We start from the raw sequence: 20,003 nt of genomic DNA on the forward strand, positions 1-20,003 counted from the left end.
TTAATTTTTGATATTTTTGTTTTTTTAGGTAATTGATTTGCTCTCCAGAGTAACCTATTTTATCCTGTGCTATTTAGTTGCTTTGCAGGAGAGATCCTACTATGACCTATTAGTTTCTTAATATAACTTAGAAAAACATTGGAGGTGACATGTGGTTGCTGTGGCCATTGTGGTTAAGTGGTATTGAAAAGAAGCGTGAATAAAATGTAACCACGAAACCCTCATGGTGGAATATGGAAGGATAATTCATCTTGGGATTTTTTACCACCTGTCAGCACTGCCTTACTTTATTCATTGTTGCTTGTATGAACTACTAAAGCATCATTAAAATAAATTTCATGGAAAAGCACATTCATTGAAGCCTCTGATTACAAAGACTAAAGACTGTACATCAATGCAGATTTTAAATATTTGTATCATAATTGGACACAAGCTGCTCTGAACATCTGCTTGTTATCAAGTGTAAGAACGATGTATTTCTTGCTCTAGATTTGTTTAATGGACAAATTTTGAAATTATACTCACAATATGTTTAGACTCTGAGCCAGGCTCTCCTTCTTTTTGCATGAGCGAATTACAGGAAGTTGATAAATTTTTTAAAAAGTCACTTCAAGCACCTATAAACAATTTCTGTCTAAAAATATATCATTGATGAGAAATTTTTTATTCCAAATCTTATAGTCTGTAATTGCATATATTTTTATTAATTCTATGTCAATATTAAGACCCAGGTGTATAACTATTCTCTATTCTTATCTTCAACATTTATTAATTTTGACATTAGTAATAATATGTGAATTTATGTTTTTTATCAATTTTCCAACATTTTAATTATGAACAACTGTGTTTTATTACTTCAATAATTCATCACTTGGAATCTCACATGCATACATATTAAGATATTTCTCTGAAATTACTATTTATAACAAACATATTCACCCCCATTAACTTGTCCTGTTTGATGCTTTGTTATACATAACTTTTTTTTCTACCCCTGAATTACAGCTACAGCTCTATTTTATTTTTATTGTGATACAAGTTCTCCCCAAGTTGCTGAAGGACTCATTAAGTTGCTGAGGCCGGCCTCAAACCTGGAATCTTCTTTGTCTTGGCTGCTTGGGTTACATGTGTGCACCCCCTCATCCAACAATGCATGAGCTTTTAATGTATAAATTCACTCACTCAATCATTTCATTTCTTCCATTATATATTTCTTAAATTCCTTTGTGTAAATGCTAATTGTGAAGAAGACAGAGCTACAGAATTAGATATGACTAGTTCTATAAAAGAAGAAAATTTATTAAATAGTAACTAAGTTTTATACAAACACAAACTGTTGTGTATAAAGGAAATGGCCTAAATTTCATAAGACAGTATGACAACGACCAATGCCCTACACTGGGAGTTCACAAAAGTCATTCCTATGTGTTTACATTATAAGCTGAGGTTTGAAGGAACTGAGCAATAAAGAAGGAAAGGTGCAAAAGCTGAGTAAGTATTTTAGTGTAGGACATCGTGTTAAATGGCCTCGTGGCAGAGTGGAGCTGAAGACACACTACTAGAATAAAAATAGACTCAGTGTGGCTGAGTATGTAGTGCTAAGATGGTGTCTGAGTAAGATAAATGTGGGGAAATAGCATGTGACTATTTGGGCATGTAATGATGGGCATGTTCAAGTTCTACATCTTCATCCTTAGAGAAATGGAGATTTGTGGGACTTAAATATGGACATAACTATGAAAAACTAAATTTTTAAAATATTCCCTTTGATGGGGTAGTGTGAGAAGCAAGTTGTGGAGGATTAACAAGAAGATGCCCAAAGAACAACTTATGTAATTACTTTACTTGTGTCAGAAACCATGTGGCCATATGAGGAAAATGATAGCTAGTTGACCCCTTTCCTAACATTATAATGACCCCAACTTTCCACTACTCATTCAGAATTTAGAATCACTGTATGATAATAGAGAAGCAACAGAAAATGGAAAGGAAGGATAATCTTTCTGACCCATCTTGGCTCATATTTTATCTTTTCAAATGCAAATGACTTGCTATATTGGTTAGTCTGATACCATTATGATTTTGCCCTGGGCGCATTTAAATAGATTGGCTTATTCCTATATTCCTATAAACTCTGTAGTTTTATTTATTCCATTTATTTTTTAGAAATATCGTATAATGGATAATTAATGACAATGATATATGCACACAGTATTTGTTGAGTTTTCCCCTGGTTCACTTCCCATCTCTCCCCTTCCCCATACAAAATTTGAGATTGACATTAGTATTTTCATATATGCTTATAACATCCGTGGAAGTGATCTCTTCATTAATTATCTCTTTCCTTCCCCCAACCCTGCCCAAGACTGTCTCCCTTGCTACCTCCACTGGACTTTCTCATCCTCTTAATGCTCTTTAAATATTTATCTGTGAGACTTTCTAATGTAGTTATATTATTCTAGAGAAATTATTCAAATAAATTAGTATAGAAAAATATTTACAAAATATTCACTATAGAGTTTCTCTCTCTCTCTCTCTCTCTCTCTCTCTCTATATATATATATATATATATATATATATATATATATATATATAGTTTTTTGGGGGGGTGGTACTGGGGGTGGAACCCAGAGACTTTCTAACTCCAGGTTATACTTCCAGACCTATTTCATATTTTATTTGGAAACAATGTCTCACTAAGTTGCTGAGAGCTTCACTAAGTAGCTGAGGTTGGCTTTGAACCTGTGCGACCCTCCTGTCTCAGCCTCCCAAGCACTGGGATTAAAAGTGTGTGCCACCATGTCTGGCTGCACTGTAGAGTTTGAACTCTGAGTTTCTAGTGAGCATCTAGGCTATAGGACACACTGTACCTGGTAAAATGCATAAATAAAATTTTAAACAGGCGAAACCATCAAGGGAATCAAATAATATAATCAGAGTCAATGAATACTGTGTCCATGTCTCTATTTGTAAACACAAAGAAATAAAAAAGGTCTCTAACAGTCATGAAAGAAAAAAAATAAAAGTAGGCATAATGAAGGTAATGATGAATTCATCTTTTTCAGTTAATATCTTACATATTTTATATTTAATTTCAGGTTTGACTTGAACAATTGTTAACTTTTCTTTATCTTTATTTTCAAGAATCATAGAATCCAAAGCTAAATACCCTCTGCAAATATGGACTCTAAGGAAGTAGGAACAAGTTCTCCATCAAATAGTAGGTTATGGGCTACACACAACTTTTCTGTCTTTGTCAAGATGATGACTACAGTATACTTTTAACTATAAAGCATCTAAATTTGGTTCAAAAAGCACCTGCTTTAGGTCCAGTTGTTTCACACTTAAAAGATCTCATATAGCTGGGCGTGGGCACGCTTGTAATCCCTGAGCTTGGGAGGCAGAGACAGGAGGATCGAAGCCAGCTGCGCTGGTTTAAGAGACCCTGTTTCCAAATAAAAAGTATAAAATAGGTCTAGGAGTATATCCCAGAGGTAGAAGGGCTTCCAAGAACCCCAGTACCACACACACACACACACACACACACACACACACACACACACACAAAGATCTCAAATGAAAGTCTACTTATAAGCAGAAAATCCATGCTGAAGCAAATGGGTTTTGTTTTGTGTTAATTAAGATGAGCCCATCTTAACTACAGACCCTTCTCATATCCTACTGTAATCTACTGGATTAAAGCTGATTCTGGAATACCATGTCTGGAAAGTTATGAAATCTGAGTTTTTTGTGAGTGTGTTTCATCAGAATCTGGTAACAATGTGGGTGACTGACGTATACAGAGAAAATAGTATTCATTTTTAAGGGTTTCTCACTGAGGGTATCTATGGGGAAAACAACACAAGAAATATACTGAGAGTCTCCTGTGCTTGTTCTTTTTCACAAGCCTTGATTGTATTTTATCCCTTCCTTGTTCAGAACTATATCATCTGAATTAGTTTATTAGGATTCAGAACTTAAAATCAGAGAGCTATTACTTAAATAACATGTTTACATTCTCACATTTCTGGATTCCAAACGTCCGGGTAATGAACTGCCAGAGTTGGTTAGTTAGTGAGGTCCCTCTCTATCACTTGCAGATGGTTGTGATTTTACTGTGTTCTTGCACAGTCTTTCCTCTGTGCAAGCATATTCCTGGTATCTGTTCTTCTTGGGATAAACTTTTTGTTATATTGGCCCCATACTTATGACCTCATTAAACCTAAATTAGTTTCTTAAAAGTTCTGTATTCAAGTAAAGTTCCACTAGGGCTTAGAAGGGCAATGATATGTAAATTTGGGAGAGGGTGTATAATTATTTTCAGAACATTCTTTAGCACTATCAACTTTCAGATTTCAACAGTGGTCTTTGTAGAACATACTCCATAGTGCCTTAAGAAGGAATGTTATTATAATATTTAAGGATATTTTTACATACCAAACTATAATGTGAGTTATTTTATCTTCCCTGTTTTACACTTTCAATAGTTCAAACATTAATTAAATATTTGCAATATAAATAAATTGCTATTGTTTACATATACACTCATTAAACAATGTGATAAAATCAGAGAATAGACTTCAACTCTATAAGCATATATTCAAGACCCCTAATATTTTGGGTTTTGCCAAAATCAATAATTGAATATTTTATTTGTGTGTTTTGATCTCTTCAAGCAACACAAAGGTTTATACTAACGTCCACTCCCTCTGTGACCACAGTAATAAATAACATGTTATTTCTCCCAAGAGAGAGAACTCAGCCACGATCATGTTACTTTTTGATCACCATACTGAGGCCTACTCTGCAGAAATCCAATGTATGAAAAAGAGCTTCAATAACAAAAAGGAAAGCAATATATATTTCATAGCCCATATGTGACAAACGACTCGAATGGTTATAATTCCCAAGTCCTTGATCCACAAAACTCATTTGCCATTATAAGGTGAATATTTTATGCTCTCTAATAGTCATTTCTTTCATGAGAGGAGTTTCCTTTTATGCACATATATGTGCAAACATTCACAATGTTACAGTATAATCAGCTGACAGGTTTTATTTTTCAAAAATAAGAATAACTATGTTGACTATGCCTTGAATTGTAGGTTAAATAATGTTTTAAAATTCTGGTCAGGGAAGGAACAAAACAGAAATACTGACAATGTATTTGAGGCAAATCTTAATATCTTGCTTACTTCACAAAATGAAAAGAAGGAATCATTCATCTCTTCCACAGGAGAATAGTCACATTTGTATAGGATTCACATATCTTGGTTGTCACACAGCAAGCTCAGTTTGTGCACTTCAGGCAGAATTGTCTTATAGCCCAATTGGTGACAAGGGCCAGCACATTACTTTGATGAAGCTGTGCCTTCAGCATCGGTGACATCCATTGAGCTTGGCTGTGAATTCCCCTGAGTTTTCTACCCACGGAGAAAAGAGAACAAAGATTATAATCCTTGCTTCAGGTAAACTGTACAGCACAGACTTTATGCCAAATCCTAATTTTCTCTCCTTTGAAGATGAATACTCAAAGTAATACTATATGTCACTGTCCCGCACTAAAATGTACCTTGACAAATCATATTACAATTGTAATAATTTCTGATATTAAAAAGTAATTTTCAAAAAGGACTCTCTAGGATTTGAGAAAATTTTAAGATCAGATGCATAGCTGTGGTGTACAAATTTGAACTCTGGTCATCATCTTTGTAATGTCACCATCATAATTACTGTCTTATACTGTAAACAAGGAAAGCTTCTGACTATCTGCCCCTAAGAGTCCCTAAATTGATGCAGTGATTATTTATTTATTTATTTATTTATTTATTTATTTATTTATTTATTTTGGTGGTACTGGGGTTCCTGGAAGCCCTTCTACCTCCGGGCTACACTCCCAGACCTATTTTTACATTTTTATTTGGAAACAGGGTCTCCTAAGCCAGCGCGCGCGGCTGGCTTCCAACCTGCACGATCCTCCTGTCTCTGCCTCCCAAGCGCGGGGATTACAAGCGTGCGCCACCACGCCCGGCCGATGCAGTGATTATAAATTTTCAGTTTATGTACAGCACTTGATAAACTGATACTTCGCAAAGTTTGTTAATGTTCCCAAGGTTGTTTTAAAATAAGAAATATGAAGCCAGGCGTGGTGGAGCACGCTTATAACTCCAGCATTTGGGAGGCTGAGACAGGAGGATCGCGGTTCGCAGACAGCCTCAGCTACTTAGTGAGGCCCTCTGTAACTCAGTGAGACCCAGTTTCAAAATAAAGAATAAAAAATAGGGCAGGGGGTGTAGCTCGGAGTTCGAATTTCCCTGTTTTCCATTCCCAGACCCACAAAAAAAAAAAGAAAAAAGAAAAGAAAAGAAGAAATATGAAATAATATGAAATAGATATTTTAGTAATTGGATATTTTTTTATCTAGAAACAACTATCAGTTACAAAAACATTATATTTAGTGACAACGAAATTCATGCCAAAATAATGTTCAAAAATTTTATTAGGGGGATACTTGTCATATATTATTTATTTATAACCACTTTTTTTAAAGAAAGATAAAAGAAGAAAAGTAAAAAATTCTAAACAATTCTTATATTACTAAAAAAAGACTAATATTACTATCAGATATTAAAATACAGTACATGTTTTACATTCTAATTAGGAAATAAGTGGACCTGAATTCCTCCTTATAAGCAGATACTTAAAAAATACTCCTGTTTAGCCGGGTGTGGTGGCGCACGCTTGTAATCCCTGCGCTTGGGAGGCTGAGACAGGAGGATCGTGCAGGTTCGAAGCCAGCCTCAGCTACTTAGTGAGGCTCTCAGCAACTTAGTGAGACCCTGTTTCCAATTAAATATAAAATGGATCTGGGAGTATAGCCCGGAGGTAGAAAGCCCCTGGGTTCCACCCCCAGTACCACCAAAAAAAAAAAAAAAAAAATACTCCTGTTTAAAACTATAAGAAAGCTATGAAAATAAAAACATCTAAAGGCACCACTTTCTACAGGAATGATCGAGTTCTAGGGTTTTATTATGGCATTTTCCTACATTATTATAACATAATTTGATCATGTCTGCCCCTCCATTATGTCCTCTTCTTTCTCCTTTTTCTCTTATCCTTTCTTCTCTAATAGCTCTCCCTTCTCCCTTTCTACTTTTATGTTGTTATGGTTTTTTATTATTTTTCCTTCTAGATTTCACATATAAAAGAAAAAATGTGATATTTGCTAGTAGAGATATTCAAAACTTGGTACTGGGCTGAAATTAAAAAAAGAATACCCTTGTGTGCTTGCATTCTAAAGCCTGTCTTAAAGTTATTAAATTGCAACCCTGCCTCAGAGCAGATTGGCTCTAGATTGGGTTACCTTGATCAGTTTCTCAATCTCTCTTCTAGGTGAAAACTTTTTATAATCTCCTAAGAATGATAGAATAAATAAGGCAAGGGCAAGGGAGGCAGGGAGCGGCAGGCTGACTACTCATTTTAAAGGTGCAATATGCCTGGCATATAATAAAATAATACAAAAACATTCCAAGAATTAGGAAAATAAGACTCAGTCTTTTGGATTACGTTAACTTGGCAAAACCTGGACCACTGACCCCACAGAAGACATCTCTTTGACCAGTGTGGTATAGTTGGGTTTGAGGACCCTGAATTGGCATTTGCTGAGAACCAGTTCCCAGTTGTCTCTTCTTTTCCCAATACACACTCATATCTGTAGATCGAATCTGTTCCATTAGGTAGCTCTGGGGGAAAAATCATAGGAACAAACTTAAAGCAATTTAAGAGCTTTATATGAAGCCCAGAATAGTGGCCTGCAATCTCAGTACTTGGGAGGCTGAGACAGTAAGATCACAGGTTCAAGGCCAGCATCAGCAACTTAGTGAGCCCTTGTTTGCAAATAAAATTAGGGCTGGGATATAGGTTGAAGGTAGAGTACCCCCCGCCCCCTGCATTCAATCTCCAGCACAACAAAGAAAAAAAAAGAAAGAAAATTTATTTCTCTCTATATATATATTTACAACTTTCCTGAAAAATCTGTGAAATTGAGTCAAGTCTATGAAATGAGTCAGGTCTAACAATAAGAACAAGGTATAGAAGTCCATCATAGTGACCCAATTCAAAACTTTGTTCAGAAGTTTTTTTTTAACTTTAGGGTTTTTTTTGGGGGGGTCTGGGTTTGAAACCCAGGGGTACTCAACCTCCAAGCTTCATCCCCTGCCCTAGTTTATATTCTTTATTTTGGAACAGGGTCTCACTAAGTTGTAGAGGGCCTCACTAAGTAACTGTCCACAAACCTCAATCCTTCAGTCTCAACCTCTCAAATGCTGGAATTAAAACTGTGCACCATTAGTTTTACATTCAGGCATGCCCTTAGTAGCCTTTCATCTATTTCTGTACTACTAAAAATATATTTTCCTAGATATATCAAAGATTATTGCATGTAGCAGTATTATGTGCAGTGTTGTCTCTGCTTCTTATTATGATAATCAGAGTACCTGGTGGTTTATACAAATGCGTTTCTCTCTTATAGAGGAATTATGTAACCACTGTTAGAATAAAGTATAGTATTTCAACAAAAAATATTCATGTGTTTGTTTCTTTCTTACAAAATACAGGCACAGAAATTTGGGCCTGCTGAAGAGAATGTTTGTTGAACATTCTTAGAGATACAGTTTTCAGATAGATGATCACATGGCAACACTTGCAGCCTGCCTTTGGATACTTATCAGGAAAATTGTTACCAGCTTGCTAATAAAACAAAAAAAAAAAAAAGAAAGAAAGAAAATACTGCATACATGAAAATCTCAGAACATTGCAGGAACAAATTTAGCCAGCATAGGAATCAGAACTTTGGTTACTTATTTGAGGAGGTTGGAATACTCAAAATAATTTGGTATTTCTTAATTTCAATATCAGTATTACTTCTAAATCTGTACTTTAACTCAAATAACCTAAAAGAATAAAAATTATATGTATATTTAATCAAACTTACATGATTTAATTCTGTCTGTGTTTTGCTCACTTTATTCCTATAAAATGAATAGGTGAATATCGTGTGTGTGTGTGTGTGTGTGTGTGTGTGTGTGTGTGTGTATGTACATGTGTGTGAAACTTTCTCATATTCTGACAATTGTTTATCTAAGAATTTAAAACCTTATTTTTCTTATCAAAATGTTTCTTTTTCAGACTTTTAAGCTTCGCTTAACTGTTGTCTTCATTTTTTTCCACCATAAAAGTTTTTGACCAAATGATAATTCTGCCAGTTTTCTATCCAAAGTTTCTTTTTAAAAAAAAAAAAGTCCACATAGCCTTAGTAGATAATGTCAGTAAACAGGTGGCTTCTACATGAAATTCATTACTACTATGTGATTTTCATGGTTAAGCTAATAACTTCTGCTATCATAACCAATCAAATTTCATGCCATTTCTTAAAGGCTGGTGCTCACTTACCAAATATTATTTTCATTTAGAATACAAAGTAAGCAACAGGAGTCATATATTTTAATCAAGAGAATTAAATGTTTTCATAACTCAGCATACTAGAGGAGAAGTGAGCTTAAACTCAAACTCCAGAAATATCTACATATTCTAGAACCACCAGAAAATTAAACCAAAAAGAATCATCCCAAAACAAGTAGATGCTTTCTTTTCTTCCTTATTCTTGGCCTTTCATATCTCACACAAATTCATTGAAAAGAAGAAACCTATTTTACTGTTTAAAAATATAATAAAGCTGAGTTAGCCAATCTAGAATGTCCACAAGACTATAAAATTTAAAATGCACAATAAAAATATTTTTCTGTTTTATAGAATAACTATATATATATATACATATATATATAATTTATACACAACCAGTGTATATAAACATATATGCTGATTCTTCACATGAACAGCTATTAAATATATTTGCAAATGAAGGTTTATAAAATTATTTTGAAAAGATTGAAATAATATGGGCATAAACATGATGATCTTATCATATATTCTTGAAACATGTCAATAATTTTACTCAAATATCATTAATAAAAGGACAGATGGTTGAGTGATGTGACTTCACTTGCCATATCGTGTGAAACTTATAATTGAGCCTTAATATTGGTTTTAGAGGAAATTCATCCTTCACCTTATTATAGAAAGGGCAGTTTTTAGTGCAGGTTTAACCTGAATTAATTGCAGAGTTGGGCACAAATAAGCCATAATGTATAAATATTTATGATATCTGATATGCTCCTAGTTTTATTAAAATTATAACTTATTTGCTTACCTAGGCATCCTATAGGATTGGTGACTTTCTCCAATTTAATGAGAGAAGAGCTTGTCCTTACCCTTATTTCTAAGTTATTCCAAATATGGTGGAATTTTAGTGGTTATAATTGACCTCTAAATAAAAATTTTTTTCTACCCATTATTTTACGATTGCCAAGATTCTAGCCATTAGCATTGCTTCTTAATTTTCTTCTTCGCTTTTTTATGTTGTTTGATGGATGAATTTATGTGATCATTATTCCTACAAATTCTAACTGAAGGAGCTTCAATACTTTGAAGAGTTGTGATTAATTACTAATTAAATTCAGGAAAAAATATCAAGATTCTGACCTTGCATCTGGGTTAAGATTGCCTCAGTGGAAACAGGTTCCCACCAGATCTCAGAGTAGAGTATTTCTGGATGAATTATGTTCCCTTCTTTCTTATTATATAACTATGTTTGAAGATGGGGGGTCTTTAAAAATATAAATAAATTAAATGGGGTCACTAAGGAGGGCCTAATCCAATAAATTGCTCTATTTATCAGAAATACACAGATATAAAAGGGAAGGCCAGGTAAACAAGCAGAGAGAATATGGCCAACTACAACCCAAGAGGGAAGACCTCAGAATACCAAATGGGCCAACACATGGATCTCAGAGGTCTATTATTCAGAATTGTGCTAGAATACATTTATGTTGTTTAAGCCATCTATTCTGTGGTACTTTATTATGATGGGCCTGATAAATGAATACAATGAGCTTTGGTGCTTCTGCAAGGAAATATAAAATCCTTTGGTTGGGGACAGATATTCTAGAGTGTTGAGCTATTTTTTTCTTAAATTATTTGCTTAATGAAGCTGAAAGAATTAATGAGTTCTCATTAAGCAAAATTAAGGTTGCATATACTTACCCTAGAAATACTTGTTCAGCTGCCATATTTAATGTTTAATAATATAGCCTGTATTTTCTAAGGGTTCACTGCTTATAATATATTACAACTAAGAATTTTAATACTATAGTCATTTTTACCCTAAGAAAAGTTAGATTTAGCAAAACATTCTCTTTTTCTATTTCTCTCTCATACACACACACACACACACACACACACACACACACACACACAATACACACACACAAACAAACTTATACAAAAGTATATTTACCAGGAATCTCAAAAAATTAAGCTTCAGGGCTCTTATGGGATCATACTCTTTCAAATCTCTGTACCTGTTTTATGTATTTGTAATTTTATATTACTAAAAACAGCCCCATTCCCAAGCTAAGGTACTTCTCTTTTTGCACATGTGTTTTTCTTTGTGTGTGTGTGTGTGTGTGTGTGTGTGTGTGTGTGTGTGTGTTTCAATATGAATTATAAAGATGACCAACATCCAATGCCTTCCTTAGACTCTGCAGTAATTGACTTTCTATAGCAAGGATTATATCCTAGACCCTAGACAACCTGGTTTCTTCAGGGCACATCAGAGTTTCTGAAAAATAGCAGCGACTCTAAAATCATTTGTTAGTGGAAGAGAGAGAAAAAAAGAAGACAGCCTAATTGAAAGATCAAACAAATATTTAGGAAAAGGTTAATATAGATTTTAAAATAAAAAAGCAAATATGCAGAAAAATAACATAAAAATGCACTAGCACAAAGTACATGTTTAAATACACTATTTGAACAAGAATATCTCATTATTTAAAATAGTTTATTAATACTAATATCAATTAATATTAGTATAGTATATTATTACATTAGATATACAACATTGTAGCTTTTGGTTTACTAATTTGCAGAAGCAGCAATATAGTGTATCTGCTGTTCAGTTACTATGATTTTATATTTAGAGGCAGATTTTATTGAGTTATACATTAAATATTATTTTTCTGTATTTCTCCAAAATAATAGAATAAATAAACTATTGTTTCAGGAAGGAGTTAAAGATACCTACTGGCTTCTTCACTGGTGCCTGTCTCTGTGTCTGCACTATTTGATTTGCCATCACTCGAGAAAGCATCAAAGGAACATAGGTCAAAATTCAGGAGATCATTAATGGAAACCCAAACCCGGCTTATCATGTCACAGTCATAAAACTTTTGTGCACATTACAGGCACATCTCTTCTGATTCGACTAATAAGTTAGATGAGCAGACAATCACACAGTTCAACCTTGATAGAGTTCATATTTCCTGAACCATAATAAAGAGGAGACACGGAAATAGCATGTCAGCTGCCAAGAGTGACTGAAAAAAAGATAAAAAACTGGCTGGCTGCCTGAAACATAACCGGGAGGCTTGTAAGAATTTTATATTGCAAGAGTATCTACTTCCATTGCTTGGTATGACTCAATAAGAAAAGCATATATCTCAAAGCTTGATTTCTAGGATTCCTATAAAGTATGAGATGTTTGGAGATTTTAAAAGAATGAACTGTTCATTTATAAAATACTAGAAACAATAATTGAAATGTAAATTCTTCGCTTATCAATAGTGTCAGAATTATGCTGATTTTCTTTCTATTGATACAATAAGAAAGATGATTAGCTCATTCACTTATTTTTCTCATTATTTCTCTTATCTAGAAGTCATAGTAGAGATTGTTAGGGTCATAGGCACTATTTTATCTCCTACACCTATACTTTAACTTCAAAAGAGGCTTAATACATATTGGGGGGAATAGTAGAGATCTGGAGGGAAACATAAGTGCCATATGCGTGAGTGTTTGTATCACTTTGAACCTCACTATAAGATATAATTACAGTGCACCAATAAAAATATAAAACAAGGTAAATTATATGATCTTTAATGTGCCATATTAATTATATTTGTTTTTCAACTAGGACTTTCTCAAAAAAAAAATTGGAGGTAATAGTATTGTGTTTATCTTGGTAATCCTTATTCCAACTCATACGTGGGGGGGGGGGTTGCACATAAGAAAATTAATACAGGCTTATACATAAAAAAGCAAATTTCTATCATATTTTTCTACTAATTTACCTTATTGCAATTAGAATATTTTTATTACATAAATTACAAGTATTTTGGGAAAATCACCAAATTTTCTTTCAAATTTCAAACATTTTTAAAATGTTAAAGCCAGAATAAAGGGCATGGTTTTTCAGAGTGATGTAGAAAAGCAAACTGTTACATCTTCCTACATATATCACTGAGTTTCACTAAGGATAGAGTTGATAATTATAGAAGCACAGAGTCGTGATTACCAAAAATTCAGAATGCAAAGTATATCAAAAGTGTTAGGTTAAACTAAAGCAAAATGAGATGGAAGTGTGAGGTACTTAAGAATGTTAGTGTCTATGAGCAGGTGAATCTTCAGAGACTAAGTGGAAAAACCACAGGAGAAAAAGTATGGAATATTGTGTTAAGCACAATTACCCATTCCTAGAAAGTTAAGGGACATGTGTTTTCACTCATATGTAGAAGCTAGAGAGAAATTGATAAACCAAACGGACTTTAAATGAATAAATAAACTAGAAAAATAGTGGAAGGGCATTTGGGGAGAAAAGTGGAGAGGTGAAAGTAGAGATTTAAGAAAATTGTTCAAATAATCCCATGTTGATATATGAAGCCATTCTATCATTGAAGAAAGGATGCGTGGGACCCAAAGGAAAAAATAAGTACCGTGTACAGATATTTATATCAGAGTGAACCTCATTATAATAAAAAATTACAGTGAACCAAGAAAGTATGTTACTTTGAATGATGGCCAATTGATGAACTGATAATAATTTCTATAGATAAGCTTTATATTGTGTTTTTACATTGCCAGCACAATATTACCCTTTACTTTATATGAATGTGTAGATTAGAAATTCATTCTCTTCGGCGAATGAAAATGTCTGTGTCTTTTATATTAAATTTTATTTACCTGTACTAAGCAGTATGAAGGATTCTGGGTTGAATTACACAGTTTCAATTAAGTTGCCAGAGTAAACAGACAACTTAGAATTTTTTCAAATCACTGAAGTTAGAATATTTCTCACAAAATCTTTACTAAAAAAAAAACTATGTATTTCATAATAGGCAGCATATTTTGAAGAACACATTTCATATCTACTGCTTCATTTTTGTACCGTTAGTAAATCTCATTTTATTTTATTCTTATTTAATTCCTTTAATAGAGGTAAGCAAATTAATAGTCACTTCAGTTTATACATCAGGCTGACAACACTGAAATTGTTTATAGCTTTTATATGAACAGTCATCTGAATCAACAAATATGCTTAAAACATTTTAAAATAATACAATGAATAGAATAGGCTTTCCCTCAAAAATACATACCTACTTTCTAACAATTGAAAGATGTGGCCAAGGGGTTAGGCCGGTGCTGCCAGCGAGGCTGGCATCGGAGCCTGCCTTGAGGCAAGGCTGGTACTGGGGCCTCTGAGGCCAGGATAAGAGCCTGCTGAGGGGTTAGGCCGGTGCTGGGGCCAGTGAGGCCGGCATAGGAGCCTGCCATGAGGCAAAGCTGGTACTGGGGCCTCGAGGCCAGGATAAGAGCCTGCCGAGGGGTTAGGCCGGTGCTGGAGCCAGCGAGGCCGGCATCAGAGCCTGCCGTGAGGCCAGGCCGGTACTGGGGCCTCCGAGGCCAGGATAAGAGCCTGCCGAGGGGTTAGGCCAGTGCTGGGGCCAGCGAGGCCGGCATCGGAGCCTGCCTTGAGGCATGACCAATGTTGGGGCCTCCGAGGCTGGGATCGGAGCCTGCCGAGGGGTTAGGCTGGTGCTGGGGCCAACGAGGCCGGCATTGGAGCCTGCCGAGGGGTTAGGCCGGTGCTGGGGCCTCCGAGGCCGGGATTGGAATCCTGCCAAGGGGTTAGACCGGAGCAGGGGCCAATGGCCAGCATCGGAGCCTGGCGTGAGGCAAGTTCACTCCTGCGGCCTCCAAGGCCGGGACCAAAGCCAGCTTAGGGGTTAGACCGGTTCAGGGGCCAGCGAGACCAGAAATGGGGCCTCCCATGAGGCAAGGCTGCTGCTTGAGCCAGCGAGGTCTGGATCAGTCCACTGAGTAGCCAGACCACTACTGGGACCATCAAGAGTGGGATTGGTACTTGCAACGCAGCATGCACAGAGAAATATCGCAGAAAATATAAATCATACGCTTCTCTTAATCAGCAATAATTAGGAGGAAAAGGGCAACAGGAAGAGGTTGAGCTATAGAAAGGGCCCTATAGTGAAGCAACTAATGTGACCAATCAGAGGGTATGTAATACTGGAGGACGGAGCCTCTTTAAAACGCAGGAGGTACATAAACAAATGTATCAAAGTAAATCACCAAAGAAGTGTGGGATGGAGGGAGGGGGAGGGAATGGGATGGGGGCTGGAGGAGGGCTAATTGGATGATGTGTGCTTGTATATCCTCTCAAGTCTTGTACTCCAATGTGATTGATATATGACTACAATGCACCAATTTAAAAAATAAATTAATTAAAAATAAATAAATAAAAAAAGAAAGATGTGACCTCACTTAAAAAGAATTTTTCAGATATAATTTAGCCTTTGCATGTAGATTATACTGAATATGAAGCAGGTTTAAAATCTATTGGTAGGAGTGCCCTTTTAAGACATTAGGGGCATTTGGGAAGAAGAAACACAGAGGAATACATCACATGAATTTGGAGGTGAAGACTGGAGTTACAGAGTTCCAGGTCCAGAAACATCTTAGGTCATAAGACTTTAGGCCAGGAAGGATCTTCCCCAAATAATGCTGTATTGAGTATGACTCCAGGGAAACCTTGATTTCAAACTCTTACCTATATTTTTTTGTTGTTGACAAATTTTTCGTTCCTGAGGATTGAACACTGGGGTATTCTACCTTAAAGACACCCCCGAGACATTTTTTTTTTTTTTTTTTTTTGGTGTTACTAGGGTTCCTGGAAACACTTCTACCTCTGGGATACTCTTCCAGACCTATTTTATACTTTTTTTTTTTTTTTTAATTTGGAAACAGGGTCTTTTAAGCCAGCAAGGCTGGCTTCCAACCTGCACGCTCTTTCTGTCTCCGCCTCCCAAGCGCGGGGATTACAGGCATACACCACCATTCCAGGCTGACATTTTCATTTTGTAAAAAGAGTCTCATTAGTTGCCAAGAGTTTCACAATTTTTCTGAACTTGGGTTTGAAACTTCATTCCTTTCAGCCTCCCAAGTACTGGTATTACAGGCATAAGACACCATGTTCAGCAAACTCTACTTTTTAAAGCTATAAGATAGTAAGTTTCTGTTGTTTATAAGGAGATGTGATTTATTATAACATATCTGAGAAAACAATGCCAAGCATACACATTAAAATTAAAATTTGTAAGGAAGCCAGAATATATCATTGTTTTTTTCTCAAGGTATTTTCTAAAAAAAAAAAAAAATTACCTTTTTGTATGATTAATACCTTTTACTTGCCTTCACTAAAATATACAAAATTAATTAATTAATTTATTTATTATTTAATTGGTGCATTGTAGCCATACATCTTAATGGAGTACAGGATGGTAGAGGAATTTATGCACACATCACTTATTTAGCCCTTCCCCATTTCTCAATCCATTTCTTGTTTCCATCATCCTTCTCATGACTGGCTTAGTGATTGACTTTTATATGTTTATGTTTATACATCATGTACATTAGGGACTTTCTCTCTTCCCTCCTCTCATCCTCTCCAGTTAGGTTACCTTATTTGGTATCTATGGTTTCTCCTTCATCATCTAGAGTTCCTCCTATGACTCATTTCTCTTTAGCTTGTGCATATTAGGGAAAGCATCCAATTTTGTATTTTTTATGAGTGACTAATCTCAAATTATATAATGTTCTTTGGTTCCATCCATTTTCCTGTAAGTGACATAATTGTGTTCTTTATGGCTGAGTAAAATTCCATTGTTTACATATCTCATAATTTTGTAATCCATTCATCCATTGATGGACATCTTGGCTAGTTCCTTTTGAAAACTGTGAATTGTGCAGCTATGAGAATAGCTATGCATGAATTAGTTGTTTTTTTTTTTTTTTTTTTTGGCAGGTCTGGGGATGAAACCCAGGGGTATTTGACCTCTGAGCTACACCCCCTGCCCTATTTTTTTTTATTCTTTATTTTGAAACCAGGTCTCACTGAGTTGCAGAGGGCCTCACTAAGTAGCTGGAGGCTGTCCGCGAACCGCGATCCTCCAGGTCTCAGCCTCCCGAATGCTGGGATTACAAGCGTGCGCCACCACGCCCAGCTTATGAATTAGTTTTTTAATTTAGTTTCCATTCTTTGATACCTAGAAGTGGTATTGGTGGATGATGTGGTATGTTTGTAATCATTCTTCTGAGAATCCTCTATACTGTTTTCCAAAATAGTTGCACACTAATTTGCAATCCCACCAAAAATGTATTAATTTCCATTTCTCCACATCCTTGTCAGCATTTGTTGTTGTTTGTATTTTTAATGATTTCCATTCTGATTAGAGTTAGATGAAATCTCAGGGTCATTTGATTTGAAACTCTCTGATTGCAAATGATGTTGAGCATTTTTTCATACATTTTTTGACCATTTGAAATTCTTCTTTTGTAAAGTGTCTATTTTGTTTACTTGCCCATTTTTTATTGGGTTATTTGTTTACTTAGTGATAAGTTTCTTGAGTTCTCTGTATATTCTAGATATTACTCCTCTATCTGAAGAATAGTTGGCAAAATTTTCTCCCATTCTGTTGACTCTCAGTTGAGGTTCTTTTTTGTTTTGTTTTGTTTTCTATTGTTGGTGGTACTGGGTGTGGAATCCAGGGGCTTTTCTACCTCTGGGCTATACTCCCAGAGCTATTGTATACTTTATTTGGAAACAGAGTCTCACTAAGTTGCTGAGGGCCTCATTAAGTAACTGAGGCTGGCTTCACACCTGAGCAATCATCCTGTCTCAGCCTTCCAAGAGCGGGGATTACAAGCATGCACTACCACACCTGGCACAGTTGATATTCTTGATAGTTTTCTTTTCTGTACTGAAGCTCTTCAAATTTATGCAATGTCACAAATTGATCTTCCTTTATTTTTTGTGCCTTTAGGGTCTTGCTGAGAAAGTTTTTACATTACTTCAAAATATACTACAAAGCCATATTAAAAAAAAAAACAATATATTATTGGCAAAAAAGCAGTCACCTAGATCAATGGAGTGGAATAAAAGACTCAGAAACCAATATGTACACTTACAGTCAATTAAGTTTTGACAAAAGGGCCAAAAAACACACTGGAAAAATGATAGTCTGTTCAACAAATGGTGCTGGCAAAACTGGCTAATAATATGCAGAAAAACAAAAATAAACCTCACCTTCTCAACTTGCACCAGAGTCAACTTAAGATGAATCAAAGACTTGTAAATCATACCAGAGTCCTTGCAACTGCTTGAATAGGGCATAGGTCCAACACTAAAAAACTTATGAGCAAATAAGGCAACTAAACTGAAGGGGATAGAAAGGAGGAAAAGTAAAACTTCCTAATACACATGATTTACATTCACAAACATATCAAAGTTATTCACTAAGCCTAACATGAGAAGAAGGAAGGGGAAGGGAATGGGGTGGGAACTGAGGAAGGGCAAAATGAATGAAGTGTACATGTATGCCTCTACTATCTTGTACCCCATTAAGATGTGTGATTACAATGCACCAATATAAAAATTAAAAATAAAGTAAAAATTTCTATAGAAATATCTGACCATATTAATAGACATTTACTTATTTTTCTATTAAAATAATATATTATGTTTCTCCTTATATTCTAAAGTATTACATTTAAAATAATGAACAAATGTTCACAAATATAAATATTTTAAATGCAAAATTGGATATTTTAAGCCTAACTGCAAATCATCACTAGGTATTTTCAACCCATGCTTGTAATTATCTGTTTTTTGTTTTTTTTTTTTTTTGTTCTAAGAAATTCACTTACACTTAGAGTGTGCTAATTTTAAGCCATTTCCCCTAAAAAAATTTTCTGTGTCTGGGATAGAGAGGCTCTGTAATATAAAGTTTGTCACATCATACAAGCAACAGAACATCTCTCATCAATTGTCTTCAAGTTCTCAAATTCAATAAGGAAAATTATAGGCTGAGTAATGATGCTCATTTTGTATCTAATAAAAGGGTAAGTGATCATTATACCTCAGTAGCAGTTTACAGCATTGGGCCTAATACGTGAGGTCAGATGCAGGGGACATTCTTTACTCAGAATGACTAAGATCTCAGTTGGAGCCATGGAAATACTTTACAGAGACAAATTCAGGCAGCAAATTGAATGTTCTAAGAAATAGAGTACTTCTTATTTTAAATGTAGTGTTTAATGCTTTCATAAGATCCTACGCTTTGATACATCAGTAGCAAACATACTATAAAATATTTTCCATAGATAGGTACTTTATTCATGATTTTAATAGTGATGATTTAAACTTAATGGATTCTTCCACAAGCAACACTGCAGTGTAGAGGTTTACTAGTGTCCCGTCATTTAATTTTATCAGCCTATTAAATTGGTATGAATTTTCTCCTTGGGGCATACACTTGTGCACACTATATTGTTTCTATTTTACAGAAATTATATGGATCTGTGCATGCTGTACTATTGTAATATTAAAATATGATGAATTAATTTTACATATTTGGAACACTCATATATTACATTACTTCTAGAGAAATTTTAAGATTTTGAAAACTAATTTTAATTTTTCCCATAGTTATTTTTGTATGCACAGCTAGATTTTTTTTTTTTTTTTTTTTTTTTTTTTT

The sequence above is a fragment of the Muscardinus avellanarius genome, assembly GCF_963383645.1.
Source record: "Muscardinus avellanarius genome assembly, chromosome: 5".
NCBI lineage: Eukaryota > Metazoa > Chordata > Mammalia > Rodentia > Gliridae > Muscardinus > Muscardinus avellanarius.